Source organism: Pinus tabuliformis, chromosome 3_1 (genome assembly GCF_031772625.1).
Source record: "Pinus tabuliformis cultivar Carrire ecotype Pingquan chromosome 3_1, CPIR1, whole genome shotgun sequence".
NCBI classification, from domain to species: Eukaryota; Viridiplantae; Streptophyta; class Pinopsida; order Pinales; family Pinaceae; genus Pinus; species Pinus tabuliformis.
The window spans coordinates 58,159,581-58,182,025 of record NC_142301.1 but is presented as its reverse complement, the minus strand read 5'-3'; positions in this window follow the sequence as shown (position 1 = coordinate 58,182,025).

The following is a 22,445-nucleotide window of genomic DNA, read 5'->3' as shown; positions in this document are numbered from 1 at the left end:
TCTTCTTGTAGACCACACAACTGGCATCTAGATGGACGAACTAGCCCTCTTTTCCAAAGATTTTCCCAAGTCAGAATCTTTTTATGATGCACCAACCACATGAATAGTTTAATTTTCATCCAGTGTGAGTTCTGCCATAGGTCCTTCCATATTTTATCAGGGTTTGGAAAGTTAAGCCCAATGGCATTTCTTTTGGCTTCTTTGAGGTTGAAGTTGCCTTCATTGTTTCTTCCCCATATTAGTTGGTCAGACAATGTAGATGTTAAAATATTTCTTTGTTCCAAGATGACTGCAAGAGCTTCTGATTGGGCCTGTTAGCACTTGAAATTTCACCTCAGGCTGAGAAAGGTAAACCTCAAGGCTACATCAAACCATTCAACCTCGTAGCTAGCCCTACGGGGCAGGAGAAGGCTCTCTCCGGTCAATCTCGGTAGATCTTCAATGGGATGAGATGACCAACAAGGTAACACTGATATTAGGCTAGTAAACTGATTATAAAGGTTGATTTGGGGGTTTTTGGTGGCAAATTGAGGAGCTGCAATTTAGGGTGCGGGGATTGGACACAGTTTCTGCAGGGGGGTCTTTGGGGCAAGGTAGGAAGCTGTATTGATGTCTTTAGCTGAAAGGGATGATTAAGAAGAAATATGAGAGGGCTAAAGAGAGCAAACAATGGATTTGAATTCTCTTTAGACAGCAGAAAACATAGAAATTAAACAAATTTAAAAGCAGAGCATGGCTAGCATGAATTCTAACTTTATCACTTCATTTGTTTAATATGCAGCAGTATAGAAAGGAAATGAATCACATAACAAAGCTTACAATAACATGTAGAAACACACCATCAACATATGAGTCCACAAGAATCCCAAAGATGACTGCAAAACCCTGGTCTTCCTTAGCCAAAAATTGCAGAGATACAAGTGAAATAATACAATGATAGCTTCTCCCTCAAGAGTCCAACCTTTCAACCCCTGAAAATGATTAAGAAAATACATAATATAGATGATCTAACCTCTTTCCCTGACTCCATGGGTCGAGCTCACTATCCTAGGAGCTGTTTGAACAACTTCTAAACTAAGCACTACAAAATAGGCAGTCAAAACAACTTGCCTCTATAAACTTGGAAACCAGTTCATACAGTCAATTTTACCCTTTTACATGCAAGAATCTTCTAGAAGAGTTAAACAAGAGTAAAAGTATCCAAAAAGTGCCACAAGTACAGTCAAGAGGACCACCATCGACCTCAGAAAGTCAAACTGGAGCTAAACTGCAATTTCTGGGCTGAACTGGTCAAATCTGGCAAAGTTCCCTCAACGGGTCGCGCACATCTTCCTCAACGGGTCGCGCACTTTGGAGCCCTATTTGGAGGCCTTCCCGGTGTCAGAATGAGGTGCAGGATAGCTCGTTGGAAAGGTCTCTGAGTCTAATTTCCAACCCAACCGGAATTTTTGGATTTGGAGGTAATTTTCCCAGTCAAAAGTCAATTCTCCAAAGACTACTTCTGCAGCTCAAAAAAGGGGCAGAAAGTCAAAATTTGGCTGTATTTTGACCTTTTGGAGGCCCAAAACTTCATGAAAACTCAAGGTAATGCATGGGAATATGTAACTTTGCATGAGAAATCCAAAAATGCCGAGTTTTTGCAAAACGGAGCTATGATGACAAAGGGTCTCACCGGGGGTGAGACCCGTTGAGAAGCCAAAACCTGTAAATTTCCCAAAAATACCAAAATTCTCCAAAATTTTTGGGATTTGTGCTGTAGATGATGCTAGTGAGTGCCATGATCTTTGAGTGAAGCCTCAGCCAAGATACGGAGGGGATTTGGCCTCCTTCTCTGTTTTAGTGCCTTCTGTCAACCTCCTTTGAAAAACTTTCATTTTAGCCTTGCAGACATTCATCCTTGCCCAATAACCTATGATGACTGTCCTTTCCACCCTTATGAGGCCTCCTCTGTACCTCAACCTCTGTAGATGACGAATGGTCATCACTTTGCTCATAAGTTTCGGTTTCTGACATGGTTTAGGAGCAAAGTGGACAAATTGAACTGTTGCCTCTGCCTGCAAAAGTACTGAACTCTATGCTGTTTCAAGGGGAAAAAACATGAGGGGAATGTTAGGGGAGGGAACTTCTTAACAAGGAATGGGAATATATGAAAATAATAGGGAATTTCAAGGGAAACTTTACAAATTTTCATGCAAATAGAAACACATTTTAACATTGGGAAATCATTTGCAAAGAACATCTCATATGGGACAAAAACATGTATGATAGTGAACATGGAAGGGGCATACATGTATCAATAGGGACATAGGGACACCATACACCAAGTTTACTTATAGGAGTTCATGTGTATCATAAGGCAAATTTTTTGATAAGGAGTACATGTACATTGTTTTAACATAGAGGGAAGGTTTTCATGTACAAGGGGATGCCAAGGGCATGTAGGGGTTATGTACATGACTCTAGATATACAGCAACATTTATTTTCACATGACTCTTTTCTTTATTTGCAAATGCATCTTTTCTTTTTGTTCTATTTTTGCATGTGTATGGTAGAGGGAATTAGGGTTTTGTGTGCTTGTGAGAGGGATAGGATTTATAGTTTAGGGATGGGGAAAAAGTTTACATTTTATGTACAAATAATATGGGACAGAGATGAAAGCATGACTGTGAATGAAAGGGGAAAAGAGGGAAGGGACCAAATGGGACAAAATCACTTGAAACAGTCACAAAACCCTAGCATTTTACAAACATTAACAAGCAGCCATATAAGTCTTTTCATTTGCATGATTTGAGGTTAAAATCATAGCATGAGGGCTTACATCCATCACCAACCTCCAAAACAATGTGTAAAGAGCCTATCTTGAACAAATTTGATGATTTGGAGGAAGATTGGGCAATTTTTTGAAGTTTGCAGCAAGACAGCTCAACGGGTCGCGCACCTTGCCCAACGGGTCGCGCACCTCTGGCTCAACGGGTCGCGCACCTTGCAGGAGGCTTTTGGAGGCCTTCCCGGTGTTGGAATCAGGCGCAGGATGGCTCGTTGGAAAGGTATTTGAGTCTAATTTCTAACCCAAGTATAATTTTTCAATTTGGAGTTGATTTGACCTATCAAAAATCAAATCGCCCAAGACTGGTCAAAAAGTGCCAAATTAGGCTGTCTGAAAGAAGAGTGCTGTTGCAGTCAACTTTTGAATGCCTTACTCAACCCCAAATTGAGATCATGATAGCTCATTGGAAATATCTTTGTGTCGAGTTATCATTCTACCCATCAAGAAAATAATTTGGCCAACCAAGCTAGGAGAAAACTTGATTTTTCCAAGGTCACTTCAGAGGTGTCTTTGATTCTCCTAAGGCAACGGTATTCTTGACATTTCTCTCAAAAAATGACACCTGTGCAAAAAGTGAAGGAGTTTTTTCTTCTTTGGCATGTTATGAGAAAAAACCTCTCTCATTTTTCCAAAATTAATCTTTGATTACTCTGGAACATCATTTGAGTGCGACTTGTCCCGATGTGTGAAGCAAGGAATTTTGTCGAAATGGAGCGAGATGAAGGGGATAGGGGGCTTCTAAATTCTTGGGGAAATTTTTGGGAGTGAGGAGGGATGTTAGGAAGCAGGGAAAAGTGGAATCTCAGTGATTGAGTGAGGGGAAGGGGTCCAAAAGGGCAAAACACAGGCCCAACCTAGAAAGTTGCCAGGTTGTAGCTAGAAACTAGGGTTTGTGGAAAAATGAGGAATTTGGCGGATCTAAGGGATGGGAAGTGTTTGATAAGGTACATTAAGGATAGGGGAAGGTGTATGAACATTAGGAAACAAGTTTTTCTAATGATTTGACCGCCCAAGAGAAATTACCTCCAAAACCCTAGGAGAGGGAAATGACCTTGCCTAGGTGCAACTGAAGCATGAACAAGATGTAAAATGACTCATTCGACACTGAAATGATAATGACAACCCTATGAATGATGATAGGCTCAGCTGAATGATGATATGGACTGACATTTGGGCAAAGCCTAGACCTAATGCCTAGTGACCAAATTTTGCTTGAAGACTCACTGAAATGACAAAATTTGACCTTGACACTCTGAGACCACTTTGTAAGAGCATATTTGATCACTGTAGGAAGGCTGGAAAGACTGACACTAACAGGGCCTTCAAAGGGGTTTCTTCACTATATCCCAGGTTCTTCCATGTTCTCCATTTATCCTTGTATCTTGTTTGATCCCATAAATCACTTACCCTGAGTAAACCTTTATTGTCAATGTCATTATTAAGATTGGCTAATTCTTCTCTACACAGGTTAGGTTCTTGCTGTCAGTTATCCTCCCAAAACCATGCTAGGTTTCCATCTCTGATCTCTCAGAAACTGTGCTTCTGAACTATGGCTCTATTCTCCCAAGCACTGTTCCAAATATGGGAGCCCTTGATGCGCCTAGTCATCCAAATATGATCCCTTTCTTGCAAATTGTTTGCATACTTCTGTTTCCATAGCTTGGCCCATGGGGTTGCCAACTCCTTTAGCCATCTCCACCAAAGTTTTTCCCCCAAGACTTTGCTAAGGGTTTCAGGGTCATGAAGTCCCAGAACCCCATGGTTCTTAGGTTTGCAGAGCTTATTCCAAGCTACCAAAGCCCATTTCTTTTTATCTTCCCCTTTTCCCTAAAAAAAATCTCTCTGAATATTCCTGATGAGTTGAAAAACTTCTTTAGGAGCAGGAAGAGCTGAAAACATGAAGGTGGGAATAGTTTGCAGGACAATCTTTGTAAGCACTAGTCATCCTGTTAAATTCAAAGACCTGCTTGTCCATTTCTTGATTTTATCCTACAGTTTATTAGTCATTGGCTCCCAAACTTCCTTGCTCAGAGGTTTATCAGTGAGAGGTATTACCAAATATTTGGATGGTAACTGATCTCTTTGAAATCCGAGAATTCTGGTGAGGTTTCTCTGAATAGCAATGTCAGTATTAAAATAGAAATTTTTTGATTTGGTGAGGCTTACCTTTGTACTAGCTACCATAGCAAAGTCATTCAGGATTTGTTTGAATGCTTTAGATTCCTTGACCGTGGGTGTACCCTGTAGCATAGTGTCATCCACAAATTGTTGATGAGTCCAGGCATCCCCATTTGGGGTGAGTTTGAGACCCTGGATTCTTACTTCTATATTGGCAGATTTAATCACTCTGCCTAATCCTTCCATCATGAGAATAAAGAGGAAAGGGGAGAGTGGATGTCCTTGCCAGAGGCCTCTCGAAGTCCTAAAGGTTCTGGATGGAGAGCCATTAAGCAGGATTGAAAAAGTAGCTGTGGTAACAAGGGCCATTACCCATATTATTCAGTTGTGGTAGAAGCCATATGCTATTAGTACTTCCCTAATGTACGACCAATTGAGCTTGTCATAAGCTTTCGCTAGGTCAAGATGTACGATCATCCCCACTTGCTTATTTCTCTTAAGAGAATGAACCACCTCATGAGCTTGAATGATGTTGTTTAGAATTTGCCTTCCTTCCACATAACCAGTTTGCTCCTTAGACACAAGCGTTGGAAGTAGGGGCTTGAGTCTGTTTGCAATAACATTTGAAATAATTTTGTACACCACATTACATAAGGCTATGGGTCTAAATCTATCTGGTGTCATAGATTTTTCCTCCTTTGGAATCAAATCTATGAAAGAAGTATTAAGCGCCCTCAAAACGGTTTTGGATCTTCTCAAGTCCTCCGGTTTTGGATCTTCTCGAGTCCTCCACAACTTCAAGGATATCTTGTTTGACTATTTCCTAGCATGCTTTGAAGAAGTCAACATTGAACCCATCCGGTCCTGGAGCTTTCCCATTTTGCATTTCTTTAATGACTTCAATAACTTCCTCTTCAGTCACTGGCCTGTTAAGATTGTAATTGTTTTCCCTGGTTACAAGCTTTGGAATGTACTTTGTGAAGTTGTTAATAAATTGTGATTTGTCTACGAGAGGCTCCTCTGCTATGCTTTGGAAATGTTGTACTAGAGCATATTCCATTTCTTTATGGGTGCTGAGCTCTTTCCCTTGAGTGTCTCTGAGTTTTGAAATCCTGTTACGTGACTTGTGATCCATGGTTGACTTGTGAAAAAACTATGTTTCTATCCCCTTCTTTAAGCCATCACACTCTCAATTTTTGCCTCCAGAAGATCTCCTCTTGCTGGCATCTGTCTTTCCATTCTTGTTGAAGAGTATCAACTTGAATTTTTCTTTCCTCGGTAAAGCCATATGTGATAAGGATCTGATTGATTCCTTGTAGTTTTTGTTCAACCTCTCTTTTAGCCTTGAAAATATTGCCAAACTCCTTTTTGTTCCATTCTTTAAGCCCGAGTTTGATGTATTTCAGTCTCTGTTGTAGAAGGAACATATTAGTGCCTTGAACGGGAAAATCTTCCACCCACCATTTACCAATATTACTGATGAAGTCAGGGTGAGTAAGCCAGACATTTTCAAACCTGAAAGGTCTGTTCCTCGGAGTGCCTATAAAAGAAGCTTCAAGTTGAATAGGCCAGTGATCTGAGCCTCCAAAAGGAAGGATTGATGTAGTTAAGTCAGGGCCAGTGAGAAGGAGGTCCTCCGAGATTATAAATCTATCTAGTTTAGAGGCAACTTGAGAAGCCCCTCCCCTCTTATTGTTCTAGGTGAAAGTACCATTTATTGTCTTCATGTCCACTAGCCTCATGTCGTTTGGGAAGTTCTGAAAGGAAATGGAGTCTCTGCCTAGTATTATGTTCCCGCCTTTTTTTTTTGTAAGAGATCTGATCATATTAAAATCCCCTCCCAGAATCTAGGGCATAACAAGATGTATCTCTCTCAACTCCTCCAGTGAGGTGAGAACCCTGAGTTTGTCTTCAAGTTTTTGAGGACCATAGACATTTGTGATCATATATATTTCCTTATCACCCAAAGGTTGGATCACCATTGAAAGGTAGTTCCCGGATGCTTTAGCATCCAGGATTCCAAGTTTCTAGGGATTACAGAGTGTGAGAATCCCGCTTGCCATGTTGTCTGCTTTAACTTCTAGATACTCTTACTTAATGAGCCAGTTGCTATGTATCTCTCTGATTTTATCTATTGAACATTTTGTTTACTGGATAAATACCATGTCTGGTTTTTCTTCTTTTATTCTATTGCTAATATTTCTTTGTTTCCTTTTACTTCCTAGACCCCTAATGTTCTAGGTTGTGAATCATTTTGAAAGATTTGTGAATGAGTAACTAGTAAGATCTTTCATCTTACCTGAGTTAATCATGAGTTTTCCACACTCTGTCAGTAGCTCATTCTGTCTTTTCCTTCCTCTTTTCCTGCCTGGGTTCTTGGAAGAATGTCCTGATGTTGCCTCCATCGTTTTAACCCCTCTATTTTCCTGGCTGTCATGGTTTCTTTTGACTCTAGAACCCTTTGCTTGAGATCTCTAGAGGAAGATCTGTTGTACTCTGTCAAACTCCTCATGTGGTGGAGAATCAACCCCTTTGGTGGTTCCCTGCTCCAAGAGCTTTTCTAGATCGAGATTCTCCCTCTCAAGAATCTCCTGTAGTTCGTGCTCCTCTGTTCCAACTTCACTTGGGGTCATCTCATGGTCTCTTCCAAGTTCCATGATTCTTGGCAGATCTTCCTTTAGTTTGTTATTCTCAGGTACATCCTCCATGCTAGCATCTTTTTCCTTCTTTGTAGGATTATCCTCCGATGCTTGGTTCATCGCATTGTTCCCACCTTCTTCTTCTAAAATCTTGAAACTGTTATGACTTGGGTCTTTATCCTCGCTAGTTTTCCTATGGTACTTTTTTACTCCTTTCCATTTGCCTCCCATCTTGGTAAAACCTTCAAGGTCTTTGCCTTTGTTGGTTTTCATATTGTCCTCCAGTTTGTTTAAAGGGAAATCTCTGATGAAGTGCATGTGTTAATGACATTTACGACATCTGAATGGGACATGTTCATAGTCCACCACCTCCACCCATTCTTCATCATAAACTTCTAGAATTATTTCATCTGGAAGTGCTCCTGATAGGTCCATTTCTACACATATGCGAGCAAATGAGGTGTATTTACCTCGCAAAGTCACCTTTGATATTTTTAAAAAATGACCTAATTTATTGCCTATGGCCATTAAGGATTCAAGCAGCTAGTAATCTAAAGGTAGGGAGGAGAGTCGTATCCATACCGGTACTGATGTGTATGTTTCTCTTTCTGGGACAAAATTCATCACCCATGGTCGCATGTAGAGGCTAGCTGCAACATAAAAGTATGGTCCTCCTTCGAACACTCTGTCTTTGTCCTCTAGGTTTGTGAACACCACTGTGAAGAAACCCTTGGACCCAAGGTGGAGGGTTATTTCCCCCTTAGGTTTCCATTGGTTTCTTATCCAAACTTGCAAAGCCTTCTCCGTTGGCCATATCCCCATAAATTTACATATAACTGCATATGCTGCCATGTGATCCCTATGCTCTTGTAGCGCCGGATTATTTAAAACAACCCGGGGTTTAATGGCTGACCTGGGTTTGCAGAGTCCTGTCACACTCCTGTGTTTAGCTCTCTGACTACTGCCTTCTATTCTCTTCTCTCCTCTAACTTCCTCATGATTCTCTTTCTGCTCATGAGAACTGATGTTTTTCAGCTTTTCTGTATTGATCCTCTCCATTTCTACCTCCATTGGTTTTTTGAAGCGATTCAAACCCGCTTCCTTGCTTCTGTTTGCCACTACATGGCTGTAGGAGGGAGTAGAACTCCCCCCTCCTCGCCGCTCCATGGCTACTAGCAATAATCCCCTGTTGGTCCAAACCCTCGTTCTATGTTTTCCCCTGCAACGCCGTCGATCCTATTTTCCCAAACACAACAAAATTGCCATGAGCATGACAAATACCTTAATTGGAATTCCCTAAATTTTAGTGTTTTTTGAGATATATTTTGAATCCATGTATGAGTAGAATTCATTGGAAATCTTCTGGCATATGCAATATTTGGATATCTAATTATGGTTTTAAATTATTATTTTTTCCAGTGTGCACGAGATTTCACAAAACAATAAACCCATGATAGTATCATTGTTACGTTGTTTTATTTTTGTTTCTTCTTCAACTGCATGTTTTCCATTTTTATTTCTTATTTATTCCATGATCATTGATTTTATGATGTTATTGCAGTCACTATGCCTAAATTATGATATATGTTTAAATATTCATGTGAAATGTTGTTGATGTAGATAAAGATGTTATGTTATAAAAGGAGTTCGAAAACATAGAAGTTGTGTCAAAATTATAGTTTTTGTGTTCATGAGAATAAGGCAAAGTCTTGAACTTAAGAATTTTCCAATTCAATAATGAGTGTTTTCTAGGGGAAACACATTTTTTGGACCAATATTGTCATGGAGAACCTTTTTACTGCCATATCAATGTAATTTTTGGACACATTTTATACAATTCAACAATGGATAAGTTGAACATAAAGATTCCTAGTGTTTGAATTATTCTTGAACTAAAATAACTTTTCTTCTTGTTTGTTGCATTAGTTTGCATAGAATTTAACTAGAACATGAATTTATAACAAAAATTAACTTCTTTGTAACTTGGGTCATAACTAGTTGCACAAAGTTGTTCAAGAGTGCAAGAAATTAAAACTTTGTGCACAATTTCATAACATTTTCTGAAAACTTGTACTCGAATTAAATCTAGTAAAGTATTATATGCATTGGTCAGTTTCTTAATGCATGTTGTTGTGCCTTTGTTGTTTTTTGCTTAATATGTTAATTGGCTATGTTAAACACACCATTCTGCATTGTTTTTCAATATAACATTTGTCATTGGAGAACATATTCTTGCTAAGCAATGCATTGATTTAGTTCAATAACGAAGTTGTTGTTTTAGCTTTTTCTTTAGATAAAATCCATGGTTTACAGTTATTGCCAATATGCTTGATATACAATGTTTGGTTAAAAACAAAACTTCCTATCTTTGAAACGTCTTCTATTTCCTTCTTTCTTTTAAATATTATTTTTTGTTTTTTTGTGGACAATGTTTGGGCACATGGAAACAATGCAAGTTTCTTTGTGTACTTGTAACTTTTTCTCCATATTCTTTATTGTAGAACAACACATGAAAACAATGCAATTTTCTTTATCTACTTGTAACTTTTTTTCATGTTCTTTATTGCAAAGAAAAGTACTCATTCTTTCTCTATTGTAAAAAAAGAGGGGGTTGGTGTGGGGGCGGGGTGGGGAGACTACATTGTCTATAGGAAATTTTGTGGTCCTCTTCACTAATAGTTGTTCATTGCGTACTAAAAGTATTGTGCACTCTTTGAATTAAAGAGAAGAATTGCATTAGACAACTTGACATACATGCTCATTAGGGTTTATGGCAACAAAAATGTTTTTGCAATGCATGGATCAAATGTTTAAGAAATTGATAACATACTATCTAGATCCCATTTGGATAGACTGCAAAATTTCTTCTATTATTTGGGAGACTGTCTTTTGACTTGCTTGTTGTTGTTCTTCACTTTTGTTACACGTTTGTTTAAATACGACAAGGAATTGTGAATAATTTTCATCATTGCTAAATTCATGCAGATGTTGCTACTTTACAACCGCTACATACTGAGCTAACTACTAAATACCTTAAAGATCTGCACCGAGTCAATGACGTTGAGACCTATTTGCAAGAGTTTTCTACACTTACTTCTGCTTCTTCTAGTTCAATAATTATCTAATGGGGAGATGATTTTTGTATCAAATGGTTTTCGAATTGGATCAATTGCATCCAATGTTTGGTTGTTTACAAATGGCCAACCCTATTTGTGCTTTAATCATCATATCAATGGCCATTGATTTAATATATAGTCACATAACCAAAATCCATCATGTGGGCAATTTGAACCACTTCTACTATATCGCATAATCAACCTCCTGTCTCCAATTTATAGACCAATTTCTCAATGTATTCTTGGATATGAGTCCTCTGCTATGAAATTTGACATAATGTCTATTAAGGAAACCTTATTGCAACAAGGACTCTTATTTGAAGATAACATCGTCAATGATTGCCATGACTCATTGTTCACTACTATTTGTACACTTGCACCATGGTTTGACATGTCCGCCTTGATAAAAACAATTACACAAAATTTTTACATTTGTTATGCTCAAAATGACATTAGAGCTATTAGTTGCTTAGAACCAAATATTCATACAGAAAACATTGAACAAGAAAAATGTGTCAACAATTGGCAATGTTTTATTATTAAACTATCAATGCCATATACAAATGACCACATAGAAGGAAAACATTTTTCATTCCAATGGATACGTGAAATACTTAATGTTAATATCTATATTTGGAATGAAAATATCGAATATGTTTGCTTGTGATTCTATTCATCAAACACTTCGTCCAAAGTGCTATATCTTATGCATATGCCAATATCAACATCACATGCACACTTTCAGGCACTTCTGAAAATTAATGATGTTTATAGTAGAAGTCATGCTAATAATATAGAGAGACCTTTGCAACCAACATTGAAAACATAAAAATTCCATTGCCATTTCAAGTGTTCCACACAAAGAATCCAATGCTTCTACATCTTGTTTCCGGATAAACAATGGATTAATTCTTGTTAAGATGCCAATGAAAAGAGAATACATTGAAGTACCTGGACATTCTAGACTACCGAAACAAGACTTTATTTGTTCATCATTGAGTGATGAGAAGATCAAATCAATGTCAGTTTCTCTTTGCAATAGATTGGATAATCGGTCTACTTGATTGCATTAATTAAAACATTCAATATCTGCACATGGTGCTTTAGTATCTCGTGAACAAAAAAAGTATTTACATTCAATTAAAACAATTGAGACATATCTGCAATTAATTCAAGACACACCTATACATCCATGCTCTATCTGTGATAGAATTCATTTCAAAAAATACATGCAACTGATTGACAAGAGCACATTTTCAACTTTTGATAGGCTCGCAACTCTAGTTGAGGTCAAAGAAATCAAATTCAATAAAAAAATTTACAAATCTTGCAATACTGCAATAGTCAGGAAAATTGCCCAAATTTGCATCGCCTTTACAAATCTGTCGAAATGATTTTTTTTTCATTTGTTGCTGAATTAACAACTTTAGAGGAAGGATTAGTGGCACCGAGAATGACCTTTGCACAAATAAGGAAACTTGACTACAAAAAATTACAGATAGGGTTGAAAAGAACAAGCATAAATGTTCCTGTCAATTTGGACAAAGTCCAAACAACTCTGCCAAGAAATATTAATGATTTCATGATAGTTGCAGTAATGCTGAAAAGGAAAATAGAATACAAAAATGCATGTTTGATTGGAGAATTTAGACCAATAACAGTGATGAGTTCTTTACTTTATTTATGCAATACAACTCTTTACAGAAATGAACATATAGTAATAAACAATGAATGAAAGAGAATTTTGATCAATGTAAACAAAATTATGATAGCAATATTCTAGGGCTTGACAAAGAAAATTTAACATATGATGACAATGATCTAGATCTAGAATCATAAACACTTATGCATGGTGTTAGCACTTCGTGATTGCTCCAGGATTAAGAGAGGAACCCAAAGGTAACCACATACCAAACTTTAAGGCTGGAAGCTAGCCCTTCCAAACCTAGAAAGGGATCTCCCTTATGAAATCTTCTCGACCTTAGGCTAGGTATATATATTTAAGGTAGAATAATTTCAACAATTTGATGGTAGTGGAGAGGGAAAATCTATTGGGCATGGAGTTAGATTAAGCTATTGATTTTCAGTGCTATGATGGGAAAATGAAGAATCCTTAGATAGGGGAAAGGTAGGCGATCTTTATGGTGTCTTTGTCAAATTTAGTTGTAGAGAGGTGAGTAGAGGAATAAGGAAATTGATAATATCTAAAGCATCTACCTGAGGATGAATTTTAGATATAATTATAGAGGAAAAAACACTGAAATGTTTAGTTATCTATAATAGAGCACCTGAAAGTGAATTCTGAAATAATTTCTTTTAACTAAACACTGAAGACATAACATTTAAGCATGGCTATAATAGAAGATAAAAAACACAAACAATAGATAAACATCAATAAATGATCGACACAAGAATCCTTGAACAAGTAGACTTTGGCCTTCATCATTCATTGAAATTTTCAAATGAAACTGTGCAATGCACAATGTCTTTTCTCTATCACACGCTGACCAACAAAAGAAAAACTCTTTTTTCCCTTCCTTCATCTAAAATACACATTTTTTCCTAAGGAAGTCGAAATCCATCCTTTTTCCAATGGTAGGAAGAGGTTACAATAGTTTAGGAATAAAATATTAGCAAAATCTGCCCATATCCTACTATCTAGGGTTTGATTTTTGACTAACTAAAAATATGCTAACTTAAGAGAAAATCATGGTATTTAGTAGAGAAATCTTCAAAGTTCATCATCCAAATTATTTTGCAGTCAATTATGCCAAGTTGGAGGTCCACGAAGTCGAATTCCAAAAAATTCTAGAACTCTGCCAACAAATCTGGCTTGGCGAAATTGTGAAAAATGAGTCTCAAAGTGACACCTAAAATTCCAAAAATGTAACACCTGTGTAAAAAATAAGATAGGGTTTTTTATATGAGCTTGTGATTGAGAGAAACCTTTCTTAATTTTCCAAAATTATTCTCCAGCTCCTTAGAATCCACGCCCAAAGATCACAACTAAAATAGGAGATGACGAAATCTAAAAAATAGGTTGTAAAGATTCATTTGAATATTCCAATATATGACACCTTTTACAAAAATGAAGGAATTTTTGTTATTAGCTCATTTTTTATAAAAAAAATCTTCTTTTTTTTTTCAAAATCCTTTTCCATTTGTTCATAATTTGATTTTGAATAATGGAAAAAATAGTTTGTGCGCAACGAACTTCCTTTTCATACACCTATAACTAAACTTGCACACATTGAAAGGAAAATATAAAACCTGTGGATGTGAATTTGCAAGACACTTAAGGACACTTGTCATAACCATATAAACTTATTTCAATAGGTCTGGAGTCAGATTGATGTTGGAAATAATACTGAGAGGGAGGGTGAATTAGTATTATTAGACTAATAATTTTTCATTTCCCAAACAGATTTAAATACGTTACTTCTATGAAGTGAACTAGCATGTACACGCTACTGTGATTAGTGAAACCAGTGTATACCTAGAGAACTTGTGATTTAATTAATTTATCATGTGTTGATCTATAACAAGTGCATCAGTAACTTATTAAACAGTGCAGTAAAAATAGAATAAACCATCACACATAAGCAACACACATGAACACCAAGATTTAAGGTGGAAACCCAATGTGGGTGAAAACCACCTACTGCTGTCATCTTTGTCTTCTTTTAATAATAAGAAAATATGTTTACAATATTGTACTGGTGCACACTCATACCAGTACACATGCACCCACTTGCAAAAGGCTACAACCTTCTCTTGTTTTCTAGCTTTTACTGGAAGGGAGCTAAACCCCCCTAACTCTTGTGCTAGCCAATGTGTTTACTAGTACGTAGGCGCCGACCTACAGAAGGCTACAATCTTCTCTCTTCCTCCAGGGACCACATTTCATAAATTTTCAAACTGGATGCTCCTAATACATAACAATACATATGAAGGCCTCATTTCATCAAATTTTCATACTGGACCCATCAGAAACTTTCAAACTCAAACTGCATCAACCAACAATCATATCACTGTCACTAGAACACTGTGCTAAACCCAAAAACCTGCATCATCATACAGAACCAGCTGCAACCTCAAAAATCATGCATCAAAATGTATACGCTACTTTACTGAACCCAACCTACGTGTATATGCTACTTCCTTTAATCAAACCTGTGTATACCTTCAAAACTACTGAAACATAAAACTTCTAAATCAAGTATATACTACCCAGCAATATACTGAACATCTACTATCAATTTACAGAGCCTTACATAGGCAATAGCAGAGATCACCCTTCTCACTTATACAATCAATGAAGCAGATATCAAACTCCTTATGCATTTAGTTTTACATTCAGATCTAAGAAGACTTCATTGGCAGACAACATTAAAACAACAGTGCTGATCAAATAGATCAATCATCTCTAAACAACATACTTTTCTTTTGCATACGCTACTTGGAAGAGTCGAACCGATGTGTATACGCAACTTCACCAAAGCGAACCAACATACAGATCTACAAATATTAACTCATAACTTCACTGCTATTTTGGACTTCAGACAAACCCAGATCATGAAATTCAAAGAATAAAACATGTGTACACAATCAGATCTAGCCAAACCAATATCAGATCATTCAATGATAAGTCATTTCAGGTCTTATGATCCTGATCCAACATTGAAGTTAAGGTGCACAAAATATTTCAGATCAAATCACCAACATAGCCCCTGCAACATAAAATATACTTCTTATAGAAGTATTCCTTAGAAACCCTTTTCACTTGCACACATTGGCCTTATGAACTTCTCCTCCTTATATAGTTTTTGACCTTTCTCAATACCTCAGACCAAAACCACTTAGGACCCATGGTATTCTTGGACATGATCAAATAGTCGTTACTCCGCTCAATATTGTGGGATAATACCATGGTATTGACCCTTGGTATTCTCTAATCTTGAAATTCCTTGATTTTCCAACATGTACGTGCTTTTCCTCTTGCGGGAGTGTGTGTATACATATATGTGCTTTTTGTTCTATGGACCTGCGTGTATACGTTGTTTTGAATAAGTGGACCTGCGTATACATCTTAAACTGCTTTTCACCATCCTTTACCTTCAACTTCTTCATTCTGATTAGTAGAATATAATCCCATCTTCATGTTCTTCTGTACCAATGCCCTGTTACATCTAAATGGATCTGTTACACTGTGGGTTGCCTTTCATCAAAACTGAACTGACCTATGAGTGAGTTGCCATCAAGGAAAACACTTATATGATAGGGACAACAATCTCCCCCTTTGGACTTGATGGCAACCATGCTGGTGTTGATTACTACAAGCTGTAGAAACTGTTAGAGATAACAAGCAACACCAAAATACTCTCCCCATTTGACATCAAGGGAAAAGGGTGGACCAAGTTACTCTCCCCCTTTGATATACATTATGCCAAGTCTATAGAGATATGATTCAAAAGCATAACATGACTCTATAACTCAACTGAGTATGACCTCCCTATGACCAATGACTCATACATACATCAATCACCCAACCAAGTGGGGATACACCAAATTTAACTCATCCACCCAACCTAGTGGGGAAATACCAATTGTTTATACATGACAAAAATACAACAATTATTACATCATCCATCCCATGCAAAGTGGGGATATAAATTACATCATATGTCCAATAGGACTCATTGAAATATAGACCGTGACAGAAGAAGTCATATCACACCCTAGATCTTTACATGACTTATGCAACAAATGATATTAGTATCTGAAGCCATGGTTGAACTCAGCAACCATGATGCCAACAAAGTTGAATGTGAGTGAAGGCTAATGCTCCCCCTGAACTTGTGCTACCTGTGCATTTTCAACAAGTAATTCATCAAGACATCTTTGTCAGTCAGATAAAAATCAATGGACAAAGCATATCATAAGATTGTAATCATCAATATCAGACAGAGCACCCATATCAGAGTCTGACCCACTATTTTTCTGTGAGAAAAACATATATGCTCTTTTAGCCACAGGAGCCTACGTGTATATGCAACTATACTTCATGAAACCCGCGTATAATAACCTTCCTTTGAAAATTGGATTTAACAGCAGGATGATGCAGCAACTACTCCCAACTTTTGTCTGAGATATTCAAATGTTTCTCTGGGAAGTAGTTTAGTGAATATATCAGCAACCTATTCTTTGGAGGGAACATACTCCAATTTAACCTTTTGTTCAAGCACTTGTTCTCGTAGAAAATGGTACTTAATGGGTATGTGCTTGGTCTTGGAGTGCATGACAGGATTTTTTGAAATACTGATGGCACTTGTATTATCACATAGAATGGAGATGGGTGGAGTACATGTGATCTGAATGTCTTGCAATGTTTGCATCATCCAAAGTAGTTGTGTGCAACAAGATGTAGCAGCCACATATTTTGCTTCAGCTGTAGATAGGGAAATTGCACTTTGTTTCTCGCTAAACCATGACACTAATCGAGAACCCATATAGAATGCACCTCCACTAGTGCTCTTTCGATCATCAACATTTCCTGCCTAATCTGCATCTGTATATGCATGAAGAGTAAGGTCTGTATCTTTAGGATACCATAGTCCAAAGTCCTGATTTCCTTGAAGACATTTGAAAATTCTTTTAACTGACTGGAGATGTGATTCCTTTGGATTTGCTTGGACCCTTCCAACAATTCCTACTGCATGCATGATATAAGGTCTGGTACCTGTTAGATAAAGCAAACTTCCAATCATAGATCTGTAAGTTGGTTGGTTTACTGCTGGTGATTAATCATTAGAACTGAGACTGTATCATGTTACCATTGGAGTACATACTGGTTTAGAAATTAGAATCTTCCATTCCCTACTTCTTCAAGATCTGCTTGAGATATTTGGTTTGTGAAAGAAAGATATCATCTTTTGTTTGTTGTACTTGTATGCCAAGAAAATAAGTAAGTTCACCAAGTAAGGACATTTCAAATTCTTGTTGCATTACTGAAGAAAAATTCTGACTCATGGATTCTTCATTACTACGAAAGATGATATCATCAACATAAACAACAATAATTAGTAGTTTATCATTTTCAACCTTTGCGTATAAATTTCTATCTGCAGAATCTTTTGTGAAACCTTGTTGTTGTAGGTATTTGTCAAGGCGATAATACCAAGCCCTTGGAGCCTGTTTTAGACCATAGAGAGCCTTTTTAAGCTTGCATATGAGTTTTGCATCATTTCCAAGATCCTTTTGGATGTTCAATAAAAAATTCTTCTTCTAAATATCCATTAAGGAAGACTGATTTTACATCCATTTGGTATACTTTGAATTTTCGAAAACTAGAAAGAGCAAGAAACATCCTTATGGCTTCAAATCTGGCAATAGGTGCAAAAATTTCTTTAAAACACTACAAGAAAAAAGGTCATTGGTGAGGGTCATGTCTGTGATGGACCTTTAAGGTTCGTCACAAATGTCGCATATGGTGACGGTCTTTAAAAAAGCATTGTTGTAAGTGTATATAGTGATTGTCCTTTAAGTTTTGTCACCAAAGCCATTTTCAATGAAACTTTTGGTGAGGGTCATTTAAGTCCCATCACTAATTCTCTCTTTTGGTTACTTTTGGTGATGGTCAAAAATGTTCATCATCATTGATCATTCCAATGAGTTTTTGATGACACTATGTACCTGTTACTATATTTTTTGTCAAAAGATAATGATTTAAGACCATTGTTGTGGAGTATTTTTCATTATGTGTCCAAGGTCATAATGGTTATAATAGTCAATAAATTTGTTAAGAAGTAATTAGTGTGTATCATGTCCCTCAAGTCATAAGAATATAGTTTTCCTATGTTTCAACACATGATTCATCTCTATTAGGTTTACTATCTAGCAAATTTCCTTTAAATAAAGTTCCACTAGTGTGTGTAGGAACTATATTATTTAATACATGATCAAGCTCTGTCAATTCTATTAATGAGATAGACCTAGTACTCCTCAACACTCATGGCACACCTTAACATGCTTTGGAACAATAAACTAACATTCATTGGCACCTTGCAAGTCTTGGAACATCTTTGTACCTAAAACATCTTTCCATGACTAGGATGCCCAAGCACATGTTGGCATGCCCTAGCATAGCATAGCAATCCCGTATCATGTGTTGGCATGCCCTATAGTCCCTAGCATTCCCTGGAACACCTTGGAATAATATTGCATTGACAAACATTATCACTTGGCACAAATTGGCACTTGGCATGTATTGGAACATATTATTAGTGTGCCTAGCATGCCCCTTTTGAAAAAGATAAAGTCTTGACTTATTAACCCTCTTATGTGTTCATTTCCTTGCATTTTAGCTTAGTTATTCCTTTTGTTGCCTTGAAACTCCTTGACGCATATTGGCATACTTTTGCACCCTGCACATCCTAGCATGTCTTAGCACCTGGCATGCCTTGGCACTATTTGGCACATGTTAGCACACCCCTGAACTACCTAGCACACTCTAACACTTCTTGACATTCCCTGATATTCCCTGGCATGCCTTACACATGCTTAGCATACCTTGTCACTCCCTCCTTGGCATGCCGGCTAGCACTCATTGACACTCCCCGACGCACCCTCATATTCATTCACTTCCATGGATTTTGACCTAGTACTCCCTAACACTCCTCAGCATGCATTGTCACTCTCTAGCACACCTTAGCACTCTTCGATATGCTCTTCCACTTCATAGCATGCATCACACTCCCTGACGCACATTGGCACTTGGCAAGTCTTAGCATGTTTGGCATGCATTGAGATGACTTGGTATGCTTTGTCATGGTCTAATATTAAAGTTATTTGAGATCAATTATTGGAAACTAGATGAGAAGAAACGAAGGAAGATTTGGCACTTAGAATGCATTGACACTTGGCACTTGGAACCTATTGGCACCTAATGTTGATGTGCCTAGCATGCCCCTCATGGAAAAGATAAATTGATGACTTATTAACCCTATTTTGTGCTCATTTCCTTGCATTTTAGCTTGGTTATTCCTCTTTTTTTCCTTGAAACTCCTTGACGCATATTGGCATACTCTGGCACCCTGCACATCCTAGCATGTCTTAGCACCTTGCATGACTTGGCACTATTGGCACATGTTAGCACACCCCATAACTACCTAGCACACTTTATCACTTCTTGAAATTCCCTCATATTCCCTGGCATGCCTTAACCATGCTTATCATACCTTGTCACTCCCTCCTTGGCATGACAACTAGCACTCATTGACACTCCTCGAAACACCCTCATATTCATTCACTTCCATGCAGTTTGACCTAGTGCTCCCTAACACTCCTCAGCATGCATTGGCACTCTCTAGCACACCTTACCACTCTTCGATATACCACTTCATAGCATGCCTCACACTCCCTGACGCACATTGGCACTTGGCACGTGTTGGCACTTGGTAAGTCTTAACATGTTTGGCATGCATTGAGATGACTTGGTATGCTTTGGCATGGTTTAATATTAAAGTTATTTGAGATCAATTATTGGAAACTAGATGAGAAGAAACGAAGGAAGATTTGGCACTTAGAATGCATTGACACTTGGCACTTGCCACCTAGTGTTGGTGTGCCTAGCATGCCCCTCATGGAAAAGGTAAATTGATGACTTATTAACCCTATTATGTACTCATTTCCTTGTAGTTTAACTTGTTCCTCCCTTTTGTTGCCTTGACAGTCCTTGGCATGCATTATCACACCCTTGTACATCTTGGCATGCCTTAGCAGTTGGCACATCTTAGCTTGTTTGACATGTCTTCGTACTATCTGGCACATGTTAGCATGCCCTAGCATTCCCTAACACATCTTGGCAGTCATGACCTCACAACTAGCATTACATTTTTCCATGGCTTGGGAACCTTACATTCACTAGAGCACCTTGGCACTCCCTAGTTGTCATGCCCTCTATTATCCTTCATAATGTCCCAAACTAATGAGGAAATCAATAGAGGTAACCATAGACCAAGATTTTGGTTTGGTAGCTAGCCCTACCAAACCAGAGAGGGCTCTCTCTATGAAATCACAACAAAGAGATTACTGGAATGTAAAGGATTTTAGGCTAGATAGCTAGGCTCAGTTGGGTTTTGGAAAATTTAGGCTCATCATGTTTGCTTGATGACCCCACCTCCATGGGTTGTACTAACATGGTTTGGTGCTGGCTTGGTGAAGTGGTTATATGTGTTTTCAAGGTTGCCTCAATGAAGGTGTCCCATGTCATGTTCTTGTCTTTCAATTAATGGAGTACTATAACCTTTATCAGGCTATGGTGAAAGAGGCTGGGACAATGCACTTTGCCTTTCAATTGCACCCTTTCAGATATTTTGGTTAGGCTCCTATACAAGTAACTGGACAAATTTAGAGACTTGGTAGCTGTAAAGTGCATGAGCAGTCTTATGTGGTATTGATATAGCCTAGAAAATCTGCCCTCACATGTGTATAAATTCATGACAACCTTCATCAATGGTGCATATCTCTCCAACAAGTATTTTAACGGGAAAACATGTGAGTGAGCTCTTATGTATTGTGATTTCAAGTAGGGTTTGTACTCTTCTAGGTCTAGGTTCATTCCTTTGAACCAATTTTCAACATGGTTTGGTATGCGTGTAGCTTGAGAGATGAAATCCACTAAAACATGAAATCAGTCCCTACAATGGTGATCTTGTCTTCCTTCAAGGTGAGGGAAAATATACTTGTGAGATGGTCATGGTAACCTACTTCCTACACTCTTTGACAAAACCATAAACAATTGACATCTTCAAAGCATTTCATGACAAATGGGGAGGAGGTGATTTCATTGCAATTAGAGGGCTCAAACCTCAATATCTTTCCCCCCTCAGTATCTTTAAACCAAAAGAATTGATGCTATTATAGCTAGGTGCCTTTGGGCTAGGCATAAATCCACAAATAAGATACTTTTGGTCTATTTAGAGGTGCTTGCGAGACATGAGAAGGATTGAGGGTGGGGTATAAATGACACATAATGTTTTAGTAAGGCTTTAATTGTCAAGAAATTATGGAAAAATTTCCAGGGCAAAGGTATTTGGTAATAGGTTATTAAAGATAAATTTCTAAAAAATAGACAGCTTAAGGAATGGATTAAAGAGGCGGCTCCAAAGAAGAAGGTGACATCTTATATATGGAGTAGCATGATGAGAAACAAATATTGGCTACTATGAAATCTAATATGGGAGGTTGGAAGGGGGAATAGGATAGAAATAGGACTAGATGATATCAAAGGAGTGGAGGGAATACATACTCTTTCTATTTGCATCCTTGAGCATTTACATAAGAAAAGGCTTTAATTTATGAACTAAATCTCTTGTGATTGAGGATCTTCTTCTGTTACAAGTTATTGGCTTAATGCATTTGAACATGGATTTCCAGAGGATCTATTTGTGGAATGGGCACGTTTCACAACACAATTAAGTCTGACAGGTTTAAAACTCACTAAGAAGAAAGAAAAGCTAAAATGGGAAGGTGTTATGCATAATGAGAAGATCTCGGTTAAAGAGATTTATAAACATACTTCTCATGGACGTGGCTTGAATGATAATGCTTTTTGGTTTCATAACACGTGGAGATGGGATATACCTCTCAAATTAAAATATTTTGTGGCTAGTGGTCCACAATAATATTTTAACTTGGTATAATATCCATAAAAGGGGCTTTCAGGATCTTGGAAGATGCTCTTT